Below are 22,921 nucleotides of genomic sequence, written 5' to 3' on the forward strand. Positions count from 1 at the left end.
TCTGAACGAGAGTACCACCAGCAACCCCATACACGTGTTTCACCCTTGTTGGGGATCATCAGTGAGGTGAAGCTGATGCCTCTCTAAGCACAGTGAGAGGGAGACCACGTCTGGTTGCCCCCAGGAGACCTAGGGTTACCAATCCCAGGTTCCTTAACAAATAATTTTACAAAGGTAGCGGGCGCCCCTCTCTCGCAAGAACAGACATGATAACCTGTTCAGTGGTTATTAACCACTTGAGAGTTCGCAGCCACTGCTTTTACTCACTGTGCCTTTCACAGATGGGAAATATCCATTTGCATATCAGTCTTTGTCCTGCCCAGGGGCAGTCCAGCACCGAAATACAATGGCAATTCCAATCTGAACGAGAGTACCACCAGCAACCCCATACACGTGTTTCACCCTTGTTGGGGATCATCAGTGAGGTGAAGCTGATGCCTCTCTAAGCACAGTGAGAGGGAGACCACGTCTGGTTGCCCCCAGGAGACCTAGGGTTACCAATCCCAGGTTCCTTAACAAATAATTTTACAAAGGTAGCGGGCGCCCCTCTTTTACCACTTGAGAGTTCGCAGCCACTGCTTTTACTCACTGTGCCTTTCACAGATGACTGATATGCAAATGGATATTTCCCATCTGTGAAAGGCACAGTGAGTAAAAGCAGTGGCTGCGAACTCTCAAGTGGTTAATAACCACTGAACAGGTTATTATGTCTGTTCTTGCGAGAGAGGGGCGCCCGCTACCTTTGTATCACTGACATATCTAGGCCAGGTGTTTTTGTTCATTACCAGTCAGACAATGATAATTCAATAGGAGCTATATATCTAGAGGTTAACCTTGTGATATGTTCTTAAAGTACTTTCCTTAGGGTTTGGTCTCAGCTCATGGTGCACATATATAGAGCAATAAGCAGGCCTAAAAAACAAAATTAATTTGTATACATGAACATTAACTTTAATGTTATTAATATTTTCTGGTGATGCAGTTTCTTTCTTTCCCTTTTTGTGCCTCTTATCTGTATGCATTGTGGGTCTTCATATGTAGTGTTTGAACTAGCACAAGTGTGTAGTAAGTCTTAAATTGTTAGATAGTTATTACATGTTTGACATTACACAATCACCCCTGACATCTTGTTGCCAACATTATAAACACAACGCCTTCCCATGTGATGTCATCAGTGATGTCATCAATGCCATTTGTGATGTGATGTCCTGTGTGTTACGGTTGAGTATCTTACCATATCTGGCGAATTTCTGAGTTTTTTTTAGTTTTACCTGTAAGCATGATGTCACTTTAACAATATTTTTTCATTGAATTTCATATTTTTTTATTAGTGCAACTTAACCATAACGTCCCTTTAACAAAGTTGTGTCAGTGAATTTTATAGGTTTTTATTGGTGCAACTTAACTATAATGACTCTTTAACAAAGCTTTTTTCAGAGAATTTCATGGGTTTTTACCAGTGCATGCTATCATACTTACCCAATATAGCAACATTTTTGTCCAATTTACAAAAAGTCATCTTAAAATGCTGCCTCATTTTTAACACTGCTATACTTTGTGTACTGTTTTTGCTTCCGTCGGCGTCCGAGAATGTCTGACGTTATTGCGAACCTTCCGTACAGTGCCACGTGACCATGCGCTCGCGCGCGGCATGATGACATGTCCATGAACATATTTGCACATCGCGTTCGGGTCCTTGCTTACTCATTACTCATTAACAATTTAGTACAAAGCACATACTTGGAAGAATATTAGCAAAACTGCTATTTATCTTAAAAATGGCATCAGCTATTGCCATCCGTCCTCCCCAAGAGCCAACACCACCACCATCTGGAGGACCCACACAACAAAAAAAGTGCAGTATTTCCAAAGACAATGAAGAGAACCAAGAAGATGAGGTAGAGGAAGTGCCTACGTCTAGCACCCAGAGAGAATCATGAGGGTGGCAGTTCTTTACCACTGTTGAGAATGTACCAAAGGCTAAAGCTACAAAAGTGAAATGCACTGAGTGCAACTTTGTACTCAGTCAGTGACTACCTGTACATTACTCCTTCGGGACCACCTCCATGCGCCGCCACACCAAATCCAACCACTGCAATGCTCTCCGAAAGATTGTTCCTTTCTTAGCAAGTAGTAGGCTGTCTGCCTCCAAATCATCTTCCTCAACCAATACTTTAACCACAGAGCCTATTTCTGTGGAACACGAAATCCCACCCGCTACCTTGCAAGCAATAAAAGAGGCTGTTGATACATATCTTTCGAAGACAACAGTCCTCTGTATATACTGCAACACACCACTCTGCAGGGGGAAGCAATTTTGAAGTGCGTTTGAAGCTGTAATCAAGGAGCATGAATAAATAAATAACAAGGGCTTCGGACCATTATCCTCCATTCCAGGCCCTGCGATGGGGGATGAAGGCCATTAGCACCCCTGGTTGCCAAAGCGGGATCCGGGGGGGCTAAAAAATAGATTGTTTCTTCCTCCAGAGGGACACCTGCGGCGTCCCTCTGTAGGAAGAAAAATACTTTTCCAAGATGGCCAACATGGAAAGGGAAGACGAGGCTCCGTACAGAGCCCCTCTTCCCTTTCCATGGCAGCCTGAAGAAGGCGAAAACAGAACCCTATGACCATATTACCACGGGCACATTTTTTTTTCCTTTTCAAACCTATCCCACTTTCAAATAACTCTACCACATAGCCGGTCCCAGGTGGCGGTGGACACTTTAACCACATTTTTAGTCTCTCGTGGGCCTGGCAAGTAGCCAGATTGTCTTTGTCATGACCTTATACCATGACCGGACAATCTGGCCACTGCCCATGGCCACAGGCTATACCTCAGTCACCAAAGGTATATCACTATTTATTGTACCTACATTATGACACTTGTCAAAAAAGTAAACAGTAGTTATCCAAGAGAAGGTATTTAAACCTTTGGGTAATCTGAAAGACTTCCCTGTGCCACTGCACTGAAGGTGCTAGGTGTCAACATGTAAAAAGGATGAGGCATATGGAGTTTGTCAGACTCCACAACCAAAAGAAACACAGAGTTCAATTTAAACAAAAATGCATGAGAGAGTGGAAAAAAGGTCTCACTCTCTCCAGCTGAAAAATTAAAAAGTCCTAGAGTCCAGTAAAAGTGCTGGGGGTCTCTAAGGTAGAGATGAATTACCACATTTCTGAGAATTCTCTGTAAGACTCGTCCCCCACAGACTAAGGAGAAATTAATCCTCTCCTGGATGAATCTCCTAACTCCAGTCGGCCATATTTTCTGGAGAGACAATCAGCATTTTGGGGATTACACCCTGACCTGCATTCTATGGTAAAATCAAACCCCTGTAGGCTGATTGACCATCTTAGCAGTTTTGGGTTTTCCCCCTTCATCTGCATTAACCATCTCAAGGGCTGGTGACTGTTTGAATTACAAAAGTAGAACCATACAAGTATGGCCTTAACTTCTTCACAGACCACACAATGGCAAAACATTCACGTTCTATGGTTGCCCACCTTGCTTCACGGTCCTTCAGTTTCCTACTGATGAAGCAGATAGGAGGTCCCCTGCCTTTCCCATCCAGCTGACTCAGAACTGCATCTATTCCTGTATTTGAAGCATCAGTTTGTACAATAAAGGATTGGTTGTAGTCAGGAGCTCTCAAGACTGGAGCTTGACAAAGGGCTTCCTTAAGTCCTTCAAATGCCTTGGTGCACTCCTCATTCCACCTGAACTTCTTGGGGAATGTGGGTGAGGAGATCACATTCAAGGGAGAAGTCATGGTCCCATAGTTCTCAATGAAGTTCCTATAGTAACCCATGAGACCTAAAAAGGCTCTCACCTCGGTTTGAGTAGTAGTAGAGTAAAAACTTACTCTCACACACAAATGCCTCTCATCTCACAGCCCCCTCATACCTATCAGAAACCCTTACTAGAGTCACCCCCACACGCTCCACATGTACAATCTACTCTAACCTCCTGGTTACTCCCCTCACAAACTGGGCTAAAGCAGGTGGGCTAGGCTTCCCATAAATAGCTGCCAAATTGTGGAATCGGCTTCCCACTGCTCTCAGAGCAGAAACCTCTCTACTGGCTTTCCGCAAAAACCTAAAAACCTCTCTCGTTAACTAACACCCCCTCTACCTCACAACTGTTGAGTATCACTGTATGTTATGTGCCACTGTAAATATTACTTTTTTTTGTATGATCTGTAGCGATGTCCTCTCCTGTAACAAACATCACTATGCCTCTGCCTTCTCACAGTTCTGGGTATCACACCCATGTATGTACTTGTCACTGTAAATAAGCTTTTGTAACTAAGTCCTTTCCTGTAACAAGCGCCACGATGCTTTCGGACTGTTGCATGCTATACAAAAACAAACAAATAAATAAATAAATAAACAAACAAAGAAATAAATGAATGAATGAATGAATGAATGAATGAATAAATAAATAAATAAATGGTGGCCCAGTCTTGTACAGCTTATACTTTGCTAGGCAATGGCCTTATTTCACCTCCTCCTACCTCATGTCCAAGGTAGACCACTTTACTCTGACCAATTTGACATTTGCTTGCCTTTATGATCAGATGGGCCTGTTCAAGAGCCTGCAAAACATATCCAAGGTGGTCAAGATGTTCTTTCCAAGTAGGGCTGAACACTGCAATGTCATCCAACTATTCCATGCAGACGTCCTCCATCCCAATCAGAACATGATTTACCATCCTTTGGAACATAGCAGGTGCATTTTTTAGTCCAAAAGGTAAAACCTTAAACTGATAGAGACCTCCTGGGGTGGAAAATGCAGTTTTCTCCTTGGTATGGCAAGTCAGAGCTATTTGCCAATATCCTGATGTGAGATCAAATGTGCTGAGGAACATTCACCAGCTCATCTGTCCTAGGTACAGAATGGGCATCAGTCATGGTGACTGCATTACGAGCTCTATAGTCCACACAGAATCTCAACTTTTTGGATGCTGCCTTAGGCACTACCACAACAGCCTAGCCCATGGACTTGTAGATGGCTCTATTACCCCAAGATCAAGCATCTTCTTGACCTCTTCCTTTATGTAGGTTTTTACATGATCTGACATTTTGTAACCCCTGCTTTTTCCAGGGAGACTGTCACCAATGTGGATATCATGCTGGCCCCAAGAGGCCAAGCCTGGTGTCAGTGAAAACAGGGAGGCAAACTGATTCAACAGAACATTGTACTCCCCTGTTGTTGCAGAGTCACATCAGAAGAGAGATCAACTCTTTCTATCTTTGCATCTAAAGGTTTTCCCCTGAGGAGGTCAGGTAGAGGCTCACTCTCCTCCTCCTCTTAACCAGAGGCTAAAAGCAAAGCTCCTAGTTCTGGTCTAGAGACATATGCCATTAGGCGGTTGGTGTGAAAGACCGTGGGAGCCACCTTGGGATTGCCCCAGTCCACCAAATAATTGACCTCTCCAAGTCTGCCCACTACCTTGAATGGTCCAATGCATTTGTCCTGCAAGGCCCTCTACCTTGTAGGTACCATAACTAGAACTAGATGGTCATGAATAAACTCAACCTTCCAATGTTTGACTTCAACCTGACCTGCTTTCAGTTTATCTGAAGCTTCTGTCATCATTTCTGTCATTCTCCTTTGGAGACCTAACACATAGTCAGTGACTCTCACTGGCTTGAGGGAGGGAGCACTCTCCAACCTTTCCTTGATTAGGGCCAATGGACCTCTAACCGGATGACCATAGAGGAGCTCAAAGCGGCTGAAGCCAACCCCTTTCTGAGGGACTTCTATATAAGCAAAGAGAAGTCATGGCAGTAAAAGGTCCCACTTTCTTCTAAGGGGTTCGTCTAAAGCACCTATCATGCTCTTCATAGTTCTATTAAACCTCTCCACCAACCCATTGGTTTGGTGATGGTCGGCTGTTGAGAACTTGTAGGTAACCCCACAGTTTTTCCTCATGGTTTGCATGTAGTGGGACATAGAATTGGTCCCCTTGTCCGAGATAACCTCCTTAGGAAAACCTACCCTGGTAGAAATACCAAGGAGGGCCTTAGCCACTGCCTCAGCATTAACAGTCCTCATAGGTATGGCTTCAGGATACCTGGTAGCATGGTCTACCACAACCAATATAAATCAGTTGCCTGAAGATGTTGGACCTAGGGGACCACCATCGTCAATCCCCACCCTCTCAAAAGGAACTCCCACCACTGGGAGAGGCACCCATCTTGAGCCAGTAGAAATATAGAGAAATCTGTTCCTTGCTCTTCTTAAAACTTAAGTGACCAGCTAAAGGAATCTGATGAGCTAACTGTAGAAACTGCGTTCTTACCTCCTGAGGCACTACAAGTCTTCTGTAGTCCCCTTGGGTAGACTCAATAGGCTCACTGTATAGGAGGCCATCCTCCAGGTACAGTTTGTGATTCCCTGGCTCTTGCACTTCCAGCTGGGAAGCTGCCTGTTGGCGAAGTCCTTCAAGAGTAGGACACTCTCTTTTACCTCTGCTGAAGTCTGTCCTACAGGGGCCATCTTCTGCAAGCAAAGTCTGCAGCTCAGGATGGTCTTTAGGATCCAGATAAACAACAGGAGGAAGGGCTTCTTCCAGCTCTGTTTCACCAGTAGCTGTTTCATTATCCTCTGGTTGGTCCTCCCACTCAGCCTCAGCTGGTGGAGGGGGTCACAGTTGTGACCAGTGGCATAACACAAAATGTGGGGGCCCCCTGTGAGCCATGCTGTGGGGGCCCCCCCAACTCAGTAACAAATCAGGGGTCGCGCCACAATCTGAGCCGGCCTAGATTATCACACTTGCGCAATATGCACACACGTGCTGCTGAAGGGATATGCTGCACACTGCACTAGGAGAAAGATATAAATATGTGTTTTAATATAATATAAGGCACACTTTCTGAGAAAGATTGGCTAAAAAGCCAGAGTGTTTGCAATGGTTTTGTAGGGTCACACCAATCCAATAGATGCAAGTCACCAACAGTGCACAGGAACATCAATGTTTTGCTATTAAAAATGCCATGCCACAATGAAAACATGTCCAACTGGCTGCACAATGTAGACCAGTGTAGACACGTAATAACAATATAGTAAAGCTTGCCAGGCCACATTTAGACATATCTAGACTGGTTGCACCAAAATGTCAGTCGAAGCAATAACACTCATCAAGAAGAGAACACACATTCAAGCCTGTGTCTCGGTGGCCTCTAACAACATGGCCAAACTCTTTAAAATCTGAAAAGAACTGGTCAATCCTGTTGCAGTCTTTACCTCTCCTGTTGCCTCCTGGGCCCTCTGTATGGCTCTGTCATCTCACTTCTCCGCTAAAACTCAGGACATCCTGTCCTCCATCTCCTCTTCCTCCCCCTCTTCCTCTCTCGGCCCCCCTTTGGCCATCTGTACCTCTCTTCCTCCTTTCTCCTCTTTCTCTCAGACAACACCTGACGAGGTTACTATGCAAGTCCAATCTATGAAAGTGTCATTCAAATAGGTGCTCCCCTGCTCCTCCAGAATCATCAAGGACCATTTTGACATCCTCGTTCCAGCCTTGGGTGATTTGCCACTGGAACGTTCCCCTCTGCCGTTAAGCACTCCCTTATGCACCCACTCCTCAAGAAGCCGTCTACCGATCCTGCCTGCCCAATCTCCATCACCCCTTTCCTGGGTAAACTGTTGGAAAAGCTGGCCATCTCCCAGCTTACTCTCCACACGGAATCTGTTGGGTGTCTCCATGACCATCAGTCTGGCTTCAGAGCTGCCAGAGGCATGGAAACTGCTGTCCTGAACACCTGTGAAGATCTGCTCTCTAACCTTGATTCCAGCATTCCTTCTGTACTCATCCTCCTTGATCTTTCCTCTGCTTTTGACACGGTCAGCCATGCCATCCTGATCAATCGACTCCATGAGAACCTGGGCATCACGGATCAGGCCCTTGGGTGGCTGACCTCCTTCCTCTTGGACTGCCTCTCCCAGGTCCAACTTGGTCCCTTTCTCTCTGCCACATCTCTCTCTACCCGTGGCGTTCCCCAGGGCTCTATCCTCTCACCCTGGTTTTTCAACCTCTACGTGGCCCCTTTGACCCACATGATCTCTACATTCTGCTCTAACTTTCAGTGTTATGCGGATGACACTCTGCTTTCCTTCAGGCTCCCCTCAGACTCCTCTCCTCTCTCGCTCTTTCACCAATGTCTATCTGCGATTCAGGATTGGTGTGCCTCCAACGATCTCTGCCTTAATGTCAGTAAGATGGAGATCCTTCTCATTTGGACTCCTGCTCCTGCTTTCCCTCTCGCACTCTGGCCGCCCACCTTGGGCCACCTTCCTTCGCCTTCCTGTGAGGCACACAACCCTGGTATCATCTTTGACTCCACTCTCTCTTTCTCTCCTCACATCTCGGACAGTGCCAAGAAATCCCACTACCAGCTGCTCCTCCTCAAAGGGACTCTTTCCTTTCTCACTTCCCCCAGAAGCTCACTGTCTCCAGAGCCCTAGTTCTCTCTAGGCTGGACTACTGCAACAGCCTCTTTCTCAATCTGCCTTCCTCCACCCTCTGCCCTCTGCAACTAATCCAGAACAGGACTGTGAGACTTATCCTTGCCCTCAAGCCCAGGGATCGTATCTCTCCAGCCCTAAAATCTTTCCACTGTCTCCCAGTTGCTGCAAGTATCAAGTTCAAGACCCTTTGCATTGTCCACAAGGCTTTCTGGGCCCAGGGCCCGCACTACATCCAACGCTCTCTTCCAAAATATCTACCTTCTTGAGCCCTTTGCTCAGCTACCTACAACTTTCTAAGGGTTAGACGCTTCTCCAGGCAGAGAGTGGGGGGTAGATCTCTCTCCTCCGCAGGTGCCTCCCTCTGGAATAGCCTCCCTGCCCCTCTCAAATTTGAGCCGGACTACCTGAAGTTAAGGAAGCAGCTCAAAACTTTCCTCTTCTCCTCTGCTTTCTCTCTCTCCCTCCCCTGCTGGCCTACCTGACCTCCCTGTCTGCTGTACCGACTGGTTGCTTGGCTACCCTCAGAGTCTCACTAAGTCCAGACTCTTTCTTGATCAGTCACCCTTGCACTGCCTCTGGCCCTACCATGCAGGTAGGGGCTGTAATTGTAACCCTACAGTCCCTTGTTCTCCTTGCACTACCCGGAGCCGCGCTGCCCTGGCTGCACTTACTCAGAGCATTGCTGCCCTGGTTTTCCCTCCCCTTTCCCTCCCCTCTCCCTTGCACTTCCCCCCTCCCTTTCCCCTTGCACTTCTCGTTCTTGCACTTGCACGCTATCTTTCCTACCTTGTCTTGTCGCGCCTAGAAACACTTGTGTGCAGGCTTGTTATAAATGACTTATATCATATCATTTGGTCACAGATGCCCAGAAAAAATAATAATTTGGCATTTTATATAGTGCTACGAACCCTCAGGTATCTGAGCGCTGCTTATTATTACCCACGGTGTGTGGTGCTCATTTATCAACCTCGGAAGGATGAAAGGCTGAGTTTGGTACTGCCGGGATTCGAACCTGCGTTAGCAAGCTCTGCACGGATGTCAAAGCGAGCGCTCTACTCACTGTGCCACTTGACCAGCAAACAAATACAAAGCTGCAGTAAGAAACGGCTAGACTGGCAGCACCCAAATGGCAGTCTAGCCAGGTAATTCACTTAGCAGGACTGCTTTATCAGAAATGCCCAGTTAAAAAAAGTCATACCAAACTGAGGAATTATTAGACTGGCTGCACCAAAATGCCTCTCTGGCCACTAATACCACATATCATGCCTGCTTAGCGTGGACATGGATAGCCACTATGATTTGTCATACAATCCTGCCCCCCCACACATCCCCTCTCCCTACCACCCCAACCTCCAAAATCAGCTCCTTGGCCCGGAAATATCTCCTCGTCCCTCTTCCTTGCCCCAGAGCTTACGGTTGAGGCTCCTTTCTGCAGAGGTTAGTACTGGGATGAGGAAGAGTGGGACTCGGAGTGATGAAGATTACAGGTAGCTAAAACAGGCATTACCTCCATGTACCTCTACCTCATCCCAGTACTTGTGTATGAGGCAGAGTGCCTTATACACAAGTACTGTCTCATACACTCTGGGACGAGGAAGAATAGGGCTAGGAGTAATGAAGATTACCAATAAGTAATCCAGGCATTCAACACAAGTATTGGTGCAACACCATTGAGTTGACTGGGATTCAGCATCCCCCCCCTTGAAATGTTGGGCTATGTTGATTCGACCTGGCTGACCTTCAGAGCAGTTAGTTGCCAGACAGAACAGGACACAGATATTAAACGGCACCTGGGTTTTGTTGTTAACAAGAACCCAGCAATTACTAACATAAAACATTTCACTGTTAGTACCTGCATTCAAATGCAAAATTATCTAGGCAATTGAAATCGTGATGTGGGTTTAATACTTGCATGCCAGGGGAGTGATTGGAAGGGTAGAGGGGGAACAGGAGACCACTCATTCTCACAGCAGTCCATATGCGGGTGCTTTCAACCTTAAAGGAGAGAGTTAACTGCTTGTAACATTGAAGCTGCACTAGAATAGTCTCATTAAAATGCGTAAAGAAATTAGATGCCCCAAACAAATAAGTTTGCCCCTCCCCCACCGCCCATGAAGTTAGCGCCTCTCCCAACATTTGAAGGGTTAGCCCCCGAAAAGCAGGGTTTGTTGCGCCCCTGAACGCAAGCACACACACCATTCACCATATACACACACGCACACCCAGCCATCCACACATTTAAGTGTGCATTCTTTCACCATACTGGCACACCCAGGCAGCCATTCATACATTTAAGTGTGCACCCGTTCACCATACAGGCACACCCAGGCAGCCACCCGTACATTAAAGTGTGCACCCTTTCAACATACACTCACACATGCGCACGTCATGGGGTTGAGGGAGCCCTAACACTTCAAAAAGAAATTGGGCCTCATTACAACTATGCTTGACTGGAAACAACGGTGCCGGTAAGCTTATCGGCACCGTTGTTTCCGGGCCGGCATATTACAGCTCTGCGGGCAATTACCATCCTGCCCGGCAGGTCAGACCTGCCGGGCAGAACGGCACCACCCGCATAGTTTTCACGGAAGCACTGGCACCGTTATTAACGGTGCCGGCGCTTCTGTGGTCCCCATTCCCATAGAGTCCGATAGGACTTTATGGAAATGGGGACTTAGCATTTGCTGGCTCCTGACTTCCCAGATCACCAGGGTTGTAATCCCCGGTCTTACCGTGAAGTCGGGCGCCGGTAAACCATTACGGGTCCGGCGGCAACCTGCTGGTAGTACCCGTAATGAGGCCCATCGTTTCTTTTTGAAGTCACTCTGACTTCATAAAGAAATTATTTCCGTTAAGGACCGAACCATAACGGAAATAATGTCTTTGTGAAGGCAGAGTGACTTCAAAAATAAACTATTTCTTTTTGAAGTCCTAGGGCTCCACCCACCCCATGACATGGAGGCCTCCAGCCTACGGTCTTCTATGCCATGGGGAGGGCGCAGCCCTCAGATTCAAAAAGAAAGTTTATTTTTGTAGTCACTCTGCCGTCATAAAGAAATTATTTCTGTTACAGTTTGTTTTTCTACAAGTGGGGGCCCCTCCCAGGACATGTGCTGGCGGGGCCCCCTGTGACGCCAGTGGGTGTGACCTTGTACTGGCCTCTCTGGAATGTCCTTGTCCTATGCACAGGTGTGATACCTTTCTTCTTTCCTGAGACCTTGGGTTTCCCCTTTGTCTCTTTCTTTGTCCGGGAATTAGAAGGGTATCCTTCCTGTGGACTGGGAGTAGTAGGTACATCTGTAACTACCCAGTGTTAGGAAAGATTTCGTAATTGTAGGTAATTTTCCTTCCATGTGGCAAACCCTAAACTTTTTGCTGTTGTTTTTCACCTTGTTCTTGACTTTGCCAGAGAAGTACAGCCTTCTGCCGCACTCCTCTGGGCTTTCGCTCCTTTCTTACGGGGAAACTGACATGCCCTTAAAACAGTCAGTAACGGGGAACGCTGTTTCCCGTAGTTTCTTTTATCATGTTGCGGCTTTCGTGCAACATGACACAAGAGGGCACTGTAAGCTAAGTTACAGCTCTCTTGGGTCTCTAACCTTCTACAGGCCCTAGATACTCGTTTAGGATTGTATCTGATCGGTGCAAGTGATTCAGGGACGGGAATGGTGGCAGCGATCGTTTCTTGTGTTTTGAGCTCCTTTTGGCGTTCTAAGCGCGTTTTCCGCGCTTAACCCAAAATGGTGGCCTGGCTCCCAAAATGGCCAGACCACGAGGCTCCTTTGTCCTGTCCGCTGACCGTCTTGCTCCCTTCACCTTCCCCAGGTCGAGCTGACCCGGGGCCTTCCTTATTTGGGCATGTACTTTCCCGCGAAACACGGATGCTTTTGCGGGCTTCTACATGTCTTGTGTGTGCCTCCAGGATGTGGGCTGGGATGTCTGGTCCCAATACACATCCTTGGTGCCAGAGAGTCTAGGGTGGCGTGAATGCCTGGGACCACCGTGGTCCGTGATTGGTCCACGAATGGTGTGAGTGTTGATGAGCGGATCTCCCATTGGGTCCCCTCCGTTTTGGCGCGAAGGGAACTGTGGATAAGAGGGGGCTGGAAACACCACTACCAGGTCGATCTCCTGAGTTCTCACGAACGAAGGAATACAGGAGCCAAGTGTCCTGCAACCAAGAGGCTGGACCGAGGAATCGCTGGTGACCCGCTGAAGGACTTCTCCTCTGCACTGCTGTCGCCTTGTGAAACCCTTTTCGCCTTTGATCGAACCAGAAGGCCTGTACTGGTTCTTCGACCTTTGGAATAGATGGAACAGCTATTCTCGGCATCTTCACCATCTCCTGCCAGTAAGCCTTCGGAAGTGTCTCTGGGCCATCCAGTTGACTGACCAGCTTACACGGGAGTCTTGCTCTGTAACCGCCGCCAGGTTGTGTAGTATTTCGAGTCCTTGTCACTCTCACACGCTTCGTACACTTGGCGTTCCCAAGTCTGAAGTGAGTAGTGTACATTTGGCTCAGATACACACGGCCGCTCCGTTGCCCTGCTGTGGTAACAAACTGTGTGGGTTTCTTCGATTGGGACGTCTTTTTACTCGACACGACGACGAGGCGTTCCCTGCTCTTCTGAACCTGCCAGCTGCTGAAACGGACGCGGAGAAGCCTGGGTCTGCTTGCATCGGGGACCGGTGAGTAGCATAGCTAGGATCTGGTCGCCCTCCTGCAGGAGCCCATTGCTTTTCCCCGCTGTGTAAAACAGCACCCTTGTCCATACTCGCGCTCTGCTTCTGCCCACTGTGGAGGCTGCGCTTGAGTCACGGAACTTGTTGTTCTTCTTTTGTGCACTAAACTGAACTGCCTGATTTCCCTCGAAGAGCTTCTCCTTTTGCCCGTTGGCACCAGCGCGTGCAGGTACTTTTGAGCACAAGGCTCCACTCTTCGCAGGGCTCGGACTTCCATCTAGTTAGGTGCCTCTGAAGGCGAACTGGGTCTAAGCATTATTTCGCACTGCCTGTTTTCCCTCCCTTTTAGGTGTGTTGGTTTACTATCGTTATATTGTGATTTTCTCGCTACGGTCATTGTTTTAAAGGCCTTGAAATAAATGTGTATATATTTTTAATATAACAACTGTTTGGAGTAGTTTGTAAGTGATCTTGCTTTGTGTGCTCATTGCGGGCTTTCAGTCACCCTCACCCCTCTTGAGACCTAGTCTTGACCGCCGCGATCGCTACCTTGATTGGTCTGGCTCGTCCAGAGGTTACCCTGTTCCAAGTAATTAGGTTGGCCTTCTGAACTTCTGCGCCACCAGGACAGAGTTCAGAAATCCGTCTTAACACCCATTGAAAGGCATCTGAAGTTACCTCTCTGGCCTGTCTAGTCTGCTCCTGCTTCCTTTTACTGGGAGGCCTGGGGGTGCTTGATACAACTCCAAAAGCTGGTAGTATTGGAACCATCTGGACAGGACCTCCAGCAAGCTTAGCAGGGTCTTTGGTTGCCTTAGCAACAGCCTCAGCTTTAAACAAGGTTTCATCCACCACTGTAATGCTGGGCCCCAGTGTCTCTAATGGCAGGGGTTTCCTGGCCATTCACAGGCACACTGTCCTTGTAACATTCTTTGGTGCTATCTGGAATATAGTTATACACATCTACATTCTGCTGTTAAACCAAACCCAGGAACACTGGAGAAACACTGGATGAGACTACAACGGGGTCTTCAGCCAATAGATGAACGTTTCCACATGCCATATGAACTTCTCCCTCAGGGATGAAAGCTAAGGTGGCAGTGTGGACCCCTGTAGGTTTACCTTTGCATCTGGGATCCCCTTTCACATGGTCAGTTAACCCACAAGCATAACATTTACCAAATGTTCGGACAAATGGGGGCTTCTGCTGACCTCACTCTGGTTTAGCAGCAGGGTTCTCACTAGACTGACCTGGTTTCCCATGGTGTTTACCCTTTTCATGTTTGTGGCTCTCTTTTGGGTGGTTAGATTTAGAATTCTCTTTGTCATCTTTCTTGTGCTGCTTCCCCTCATCCTTTTTGTGAGTGGCCCCAGAATCCTTGTGGGCGGCCCCCTGGGCAACGCACAAGTCAGCAGTCTTTGCTCACATCTTGGGATCAATGTCATTTGAGTCAGCCAAGTGCTGTCTCAGCTCAGGAGAGCAGGCCTCAAAAATAGATTCCAACAAAAACAAATTTCTCATTCCTTCAAAGGAGTTCACTTTGTAACCCTTAACCCATCCATCTAAGTGTTTCAAACATTCACACACCCAGGTAGCCCAAGACGTACCATCAGTCTTTTTATGATATGATATGATGTGGCATTTATAACGCACCTATAAACAAGTGTTACAAGGCACAACAAGGCAAGGGAGGGGGAACAGAGGGAAACAGAGACAGCGATCTTACTAAGCCAGGTGATTGAGATCGCACAAGTGCAGGGGAGAGGGAACAGGAGAAGTGCGGGGGAAGAGGGAGAGGTCAGTGCAGTAAAATAATAAAGATAATAAATAAAATAAATAAAGACAATAGGAAGAGTGGCCAGAGGGCAAACAACAGGTGTCAAGTGCTGGTAGGGGCTGTAGGGATACAGAAACAGTCCCTGAGTGCAAGGGTTGCCAGGGGGGCAGTGCAGGTATGCAACTGGTGGGAAGGGGACCTGGGCCCAAGATCAGAGGGTAGCCAGGTAAACCAGTGCAGTTACATTTCCAAGCAGGAGATCAGCAGGGGAGCAGAGGAGAGAAAGCAGAAGCAAAGAGGAAGGTCTTGATGTGCTTCTGGAACTGGAGATGGTTCTTCTCCAACTTCAGAGAGGCACGACAATTGAGCAAAAGTCTAGGTGAGCTGAAGCACTTCTTGCAGGTAAGTAAAAGTCTTGCACAATGTTTTAGAAGTCTTTGTAGAAAAAGTAGAATCAATGTAAGGCCACACGCTGGGAGGCTTGTGAGGGGTAAATCTGCAAGCAACTCTGCAAAAGCAACCAAGTCAAGTCTCAAATGAGAACTAGCAAGGTCACACAACAAGAGGTAAGTCCCCTTAGTTTCACACTACCTTAGGTTTGAAGAAATTGTGTCGAGCTGTTTTTTGTTCCTGTATAGGTCTGCAGATCCTGTTGTTCCTGGGCCTCAGTCATGGGGACAAGGGAGAGGACGTCTGGGGACTCCTGCACTACAACTTGAAGATCAGCGTCAGCAATGGGCAAACTTCCCATCAGCGGCACTTCGCGGTTTCAGCTCCTCGCGTCTATACCAAATAGTACCACCACGGGTTCTCAGATACCACTCTGGACTTTCCTTGCATCTTGGGTCCAGCACTCTGTTGAGGTGTCTCAGGCTCGGTCAGTGATGCTTCCTGGGGGTCCGGAGGAGCTTCCTTAGCTCTTGGACATCTTAAAAGCAACACACACAATCTGGTGCTCCTCTCCCTGACTGTTCGGTTCAAGCAGAAACTGCAGTGGAAATTCAACCAGCTCGGAGGTGATGTCCAGGTGGCTTACTTTGGAGTTGATTGGTCCCAGCAACTCAAGGGGAGAAGTCGTCCTTGCAGGGCTTCACTAGTCAAGGCGAATTCAGAGCTTCAGCACAGCAGCAGGGCTTCACCGGGCAAACCACGTGTCCAGGAGTTGCAACAGGCATCTCTTCCAAGTTCTTCTTCGGATTCCTTCGTCCAGCGGTCGACTCTGCCTTCCAAGCCAGAAAGCCTTGCCTTCTATACAGGTTTCTCCCATTCATTCCAGCCTAGCTGAGAATCACACAGCAGGGTGGCTGTCCTCCAAGGACAGCCAGCTGGCCAATCACCTTTGGGTGCATTCCTGTAACCAAGGGATTAAGCACAGGGAGTTACGGGCACCTCCCTCTCTTCCTGTCTCTGCCAGATATACTGTAGGCAGAGGCGGGGTTCACCCATGAGTCCCACCAAAGACAAAACAAACAAAGGGCCCAAACGTGGTTTGGCGCGCAGAGTAAATCTCAAGAAGTGTAAAAAGATGCCACCATGATGTCTGCGTTTTACATGCATAGTTTTATTCACTGGTCTAATTCATTAATGTTTGATCATAGTAATTGTCCAGTACACAACAAGTGTTTCGTGTCCTTCTTCAGAACTGGACAATAGCTTATTTAACCTTGTCTCTCATTTTGTGTGTTGTAAATTAACTCCCGTTGCTAGTGCAGTAATCAATGTTCTGGTGTAAAGTCACCATACCTGGTCGGTGGAGTTCCGTTCTCCTTGCTTGCGTCCAGTCAATCTGAAGAAGGACCTTTCCAACAAGAAATGGTGAAAAAAAAAAGACTGGGGTCATTTTGATAAAATGGCACCCAAGGGTGCTTTACTGCAGGTGCGAACTCAGCCCGCGATAAAACCACACAACGGTAGTAAAAAGCAAACCACTGCCACCAGCCAATAATTGTATAAAGGGTAACATAAAAATGTTACATGAGTAACTAGACTACGGCTGAGGCCAAGGACAAGTCTCGCAGTTCTGTTCTGGATGAGTTGCAGAGGGCGGAGAGTGGAGGCAGACAGATTAAGATAGAGGCTGTTACAGTAGTCCAGCTTTGAGAGAACCAGGGCTCGGGAGACAGTGAGCTTCTGGGGGAAGGAGAGGAAGGGAAGAATACCTCTGAGGAGGTGCAGCTGGTAGTGTGACTTCTTAGAGACGTCTGATATATGAGGAGAGAAGGAGAGTGTGGAGTCGAAGATGACCCCGAGGTTTTTTGCCTTGCAGGTAGGAGCAGGAAGGGGGCCAAGGGAGGCCGGCCAGAGAGCTGCAGGGAAGGAGGGAGTGGGTGTGCTGATAAGTAGAATCTCAGTCTTACTGGAATTAAGGCAAAGGTCATTGGCGGCACACCATTCCTGGATAGTAGACAGACAGTCAGAGATGAGGGAAGGAGAGGAGGAGGCCGAGGGTAGCCTGAAAATGAGCTGGGTATCGTCCGCATAGCACTGGAAGTTGGGGCAGAGAGCGGCGATGCGGAGGGCAAGGAGTGCCAGATACTGGTTGAAAAGCCAGGGAGAGAGGTTAGATCCCTGGGGAACACCACAGGAGGAGAAAAAGATGTCAGAGAGGAAGGACCCCAGTTGGACCTGGGAGGGTCGATTGGAAAGGAAAGAGGTCAGCCACGCCAGAGCCTGACCAGTGATACCCAGGTTATCACGGAGACGGTTGAGCAGGATGGCATGGTTGACAGTGTCAAAGGCAGAGGAGAGATTGAGTAGAATGAGAACCCACGGAGTGTTGGAATCGAGGTTCGAGAGCAGGTCCTCACGGATGTTCAGGAGAGCAGTTTCCGTGCTTCTGGCAGCTCTGAAGCCAGATTGATGGTCATGAAGACTACCAACAGATTCAGCGTGGAGGTTAAGCTGGGAGATGGCCAGTTTCTCCAGGAGCTTGCCCAGGAAGGGAGTAATGGAGATTGGGCGATAGTTAGCCGGGCAGAAAGGGTCGGAAGAGGGTTTCTTGAGGAGGGGGTGCACAAGGGAGTGCTTGAGGGGGGAGGGAAGACTCCAGAGGCGAAGGAGTGGTTGCAAAAATCAGCCAGGGAAGGAGCCAGGGAGTCGATGTGGTCCTTGATGGTTTTGGAAGAACAGGGGTGAACCTGTTTAGACAAGACTTTCATAGATCGGACTTGTCTGGAAACCTCGTCAGCAGAAAAAAGTGGAAAGGCAGAGAAGGAGGGAGGAGGGGTGGCTGCAGAAGGGCAGAGGAAGAGCAGTACTAAGGGTTTTTTCAAATGGGCCCGTACCCTCTCGCCCTAACTGCGTGCGCACGACTCTGCGTACCAGTTGCCGTATGTGGGCGGCTCTGTTGAGCGGGCACGCCATGCGTCTCTTCTGTGACCGGGGCCGTCTCGTGCCAAGGGGACAATTTAAAAATATATCACGTCGATGGGGTCACCACTGAAAGGCAGCGTCCCCAAAGTGCACCCCCCTTAGTGGGAGACAAGGAAGGACACACCCAATAATGGGAATAAGACCAAGTGCGGGTGAAGTAAAAGGGTTTTTATCTAAAGTCAAAATAGGGCATGCAAAGGACTCTGCAAACTCCGAGAGCGCTCTGTCTGACAATAGCAAAGACAGGCTACTTATTACACAATGTTGTTACAAATGACGTAATCTATGGGGGCACATAGACAAGGGGATTGGGTGCTGGTAACTAAACTATATACACCATAGACGATTGCTGTTCGAGGATTGGTGGTTGTCTGCGCGATGCCACGTGGGGTGGAGGTCAGCTGGGCTCATCGGGGTGGAGTGTTGGACCGGACACAGCTTGTAGCGATGATTGGTGGCTGAGATAACATTTGCCCTTGTGGCTACACATTCACATCCATTCATCCCTTACACAGTTACAGTTGTCTTGTAATTATTAAACGCTTGCGAGAGGCATTAACCTTAGGTCAGGAAAAAAGACACAAATGAAATGTGGGTTTTTTCTGGAAGTACTTTAACACAATTGTGGTATTAACACCTTAGCCTTAACCCTTCTGGCCCCCTGGGCTCTGGGGTGGGGGGACCCGGGGTTACTTGATTCATATTCTGATGGGTGCCGTGACGGATGGCATTATGGTCTATTGGTGCAAGAGTGAATGTCCTTACGTCGGGGGCCATTAATCTGAGGTTAGCTGAGATGTCAAAGGACCCTGGGGACAAGTATCTTGTGGTCAGGAGTCAGGGGGGTTTAGGACCAGGTAGCTCATAATTCACAGGGCTCTGGTGGCGGCCTCAGTCATGGGGGAGGTGAATGCTTGAAGTTGGTCCAGCAAGATTGGGGGGGAGGCGAGGCTGTGTTGTTCGGGCACCGGCTATTCTTTGTGGACCTGGGAGCGAGACGGGGGAGATGGCCTTGCTGTGCACGGCGCGCCGTCGCTTCTCTGAGCAGTGTACCATGCTTCGGCGGGGGGGGGTGGGTAACGGTATTTTGTGCTTTGAAAATGCATACATTATTTACACAGATATTGGAGGATACATATAGTTCAGAGGCTTCATTTTTCTTGACACAGTGTTACATATTAGCAATTGACATATGGATACAAGGTAGCATTAGGTTGGGTGGTGTACAAGGGAGAGCACGTGTTATATTTTATAGTCGGTCGTTATCATAGTGGATTCAGGAACTATTCAAGGAACCATCAGGATTCACACTCTTTGTTATGTCCACTCCCCTTCGTACTAGCAGCATGAATTAGTCAATGCACATACACACATATATTGCAAGAATGATCACTACACCTATTAGGGGAGTCTTGGATGGGGGTGGGGGTGAAGAGTCGCCACATAGTCTGGCTTTCTTTTGGGGGCTTGGTGCAGGGTCAGGGCGGCCAAGTTTGGGATGGTTTCAGTTTCTTCTATTGCACGGCTGAAGCAACGATGTACTGCGGAAGGTTAACTGATACAGTGTTTATTCTGTTTGTTCGTGTCTGGAGGCTCGTGAGAACGAGCCTGCAGCGGATATACCATGAGGTGGAGGCAGGGTAGGATTGAGAGCCTCCTGTGTGCTCGGTCAAGTGGGGGTCAGGCTGCAGCTCGCTGCACGCGTGACAAGCCTTTCTCGTTGCTGGACCTCGGGTTCTCCTGACAAGATGGAGTCCATTGAATACAAAAAGGTGTCTATACTATTCCACGTAATGTAGTTGTGTCGCCTCACGTGTCGATCCGCAGCCACCCCACCACCTGGGCCCTGGGGCTGGTGGGCTGCTGATGAGTCATGAGTCTCCACATAGGTAGGAGATGTAGGGGAGGGGGGTCCTAATGTCCCGTCCTTCCCTACATTTCCCCCCTTTCGTTACTTAAGTAACAAATACTTTAATTCTCCTAGTCGTTCCCGCTCCTTCTCCTCCATAACTGCTTCTTCCCAGGCTGGGGTGCCCTTTATTGGCATCCATGCTCTGCAGACCCCCCGGAGGCTGTGTCCCCTTCTAGCATATTCATCTGGGGTGCAGGTCATATATATGCAATCCCCATTACCCTCTAGGTCTACCCATACCTCTGTGTGCCATTCTAATTCTACAGGCTCTTTTATGGTTGTATGGTATAATCTGTCTACCACATCCCCGTCATAGTATATGGGTATCATTCTAAATTTTGGCTCAGGATTCTCACCAGTCTGTACTTGTACTTCCTGCTGCCTTCGTACCATTCCTCTGGTTGCCCATTGTCACCATCATCATTGTCCCATTGGGGATTGCGCCTGAGCAGCACCGAAGACCCAGCTGGCACACGCAAATAATTAGCAGCAAAAATACGATGAGGGGCATCAGCATTTTGAAGGCAAGTCCCATCCATGAGGGCACCCAAGAAAAAAGATTGTCGAACCACGCGCTTGACGCTGCTCCTCCTTCCTTTCTCATGCGTTCCCCTAAGTTGTGCACTGCTGAAATTACATGTGATAGTGTCCCATTATCTGCGTCTTCAGAAGGTACCCACGTGCAACATGCACTTACGATTTTTCGGCAAACACCGCGTCCATTGCTGTTAACAGGTCTAGGACATACCTGTTTTGCATGGTCATAAGCCTCAGCGCCCTCAACTCCACTTTGATCACATTGAACCCCTCTTCAGTGTCGTTAGCTAGTTGGATCAGCTCCCAGCGCGTTATCTGCAGCCATTTCGCATTTGCTCGTGCCTGGATGCTTGGGAAGAATGCAAAGAATGTTTCCGCTGAATTAAATAGCCGGTACTTGTCTGGAATTTGCGGCAAGAGTTCTGAGGAGGCTTTCGATATGTAGTTTGATGATCTTCATTTTCTGGATACGACCCCAGCCCCGTTGCTCTCCGATAGGGCATACAGCGGTGCTTCCTCTGTGGGTGGGGCACGGGACACTGCTTGGGCCATGGTCCTGCCTCCTTGTCTGCTGTCGCTCCCCGGGATCACCATTAACGCTGAGTGCAGTGTGGCTAGGGAACACGTGCCAATCCATGATGGTGGGAGGTGCATGTACGCCCGCTTACCGCAAACGCAGTAAGTGTCCATCAAAGCGGCTGTACCTTTTTTCATGTCAGGTATCATGATTGTCTTGTTGCAGCTTAAGTTTCTTGCCATGTCGTTTTTTCCCTCTCCCAGGAAGCAAAGTTCATTCGATATCTCCTTCTGTAGCTTCAATGTTTTTCTGTGGCGCTGACCCAGGTCAGCTTTGCAATGTGTTCAGTCCAAATAGCTGTGCACGTTTTTTCGACCCATTGCAGTTTTTCAGTTGGCAACCCTCGTAGTGCTTCAGCCTTGCAGGTTACCACATCATCCTTCCACTTGTTGTCGGAAAACAATGTTCCTTTTATAACAAAAAATGGCTCTTTCAAGCATACCACTCCTTTGACTCTCGAGTAGCATGTTTTTTCATTTTGCATCATTTCCAAAGATACCGAGTGTGCCTGGAAGGTGTTCTTGATTCTGCACAGAGTGAGATGAAGGAGACATTGGGCATTTGTGAGAGGCAGTTCCTGCGGCATTAAAACCTTGGGTGTACCTGATGCATGGGGAATCAATGAGCAGACATAACAGCTCTCGTTTGTCTTTTGCTTAGCTGTCGAGCTCATGTCTGCGTACCATTTATTAGACTGGTGGGGGTGCCTAGGGTCTTCTATTGTGTCCAGCCCCAATCCATAATATTCATCGTACTTCTTTCTCTCTATTTCCCTTCTCTTTCTGCTGGATTTGAGGAACCCGTTCGCCTCCCTCGCCGCCCGTGCCAACCTTTCTCTTTCCCCTTGCCCTTCCTTTTCCCATTCTTCATAGAGGTTCATAAAGTTTCTGGCCAGTTCTGCGTTTTCTTCCATCCTACCAGAGGTGTACTCATTTCCTTGGGGGATACTAGGTGTTGTTGCTAAGGGCGGGGTGGCAGTGGTGTTGTACAGCCATGACATAACAGTGTGGTTTCGATCATTCATCTCATAAATGCTAAAATTTGTAACATCGTTTTGGGGTCTCCCTGTGGCGGTATTTTGGGGTTTTGTCTGGTCAGGATGTGGATCATATCCCCAAACTAGCTGGAAACCATCCCAGACCAAATAGTCTCCCTCCTTGACTGAGTTAGTGGCCTTTGTTATGGCGCTTCCATTCCCCGTCCCGTTCGCCCCTCCCCCCTCATTCATCTCAATCGAGATCAATGTAATAAGCCAATATGTACCTAAGCCAAACATTATTGTGAAGAACAAAATTGCACACACAGTCAGACCTCGTTCATATGAATAAGTACGTATATTAAAGGTAACATGTCTATCATTCTCATCCCTAAATCTAGTCGTTGCAGGCTGCCTGGTGGTTGCCATGGTTCTCCTGTATTTTAAAACATAAAAGGGTGTTTAAGCAAACAAATAAGTCTGACATTTTACAGAGAGGAATATAGGGAGATTGAAAGGAGGCAAAGGCGAGAATGGAGAAGGAAAACATTGAGCCAGGGAGAAGGACGAGAGTGCGTAGGAGAGAGAGAGAGAGAAAAAATAGAAGCAGAG

The 22,921-nt window shown here is 48.1% G+C and overlaps 1 protein-coding gene across 1 annotated transcript in view; it reads left to right on the forward strand.

Annotated features, from left to right (window-relative positions):
* Nucleotides 1-22,921, forward strand: part of LOC138562830 (GTPase IMAP family member 9-like) — a 300,990-nt gene that overhangs the window by 226,480 nt on the left and 51,589 nt on the right. The gene's annotated exons all lie outside the window — the stretch shown is intronic.

Source organism: Ambystoma mexicanum, unplaced genomic scaffold (assembly GCF_040938575.1).
Source record: "Ambystoma mexicanum isolate Mex_15411 unplaced genomic scaffold, UKY_AmexF1_1 Mex_scaf70, whole genome shotgun sequence".
NCBI classification, from domain to species: domain Eukaryota; kingdom Metazoa; phylum Chordata; class Amphibia; order Caudata; family Ambystomatidae; genus Ambystoma; species Ambystoma mexicanum.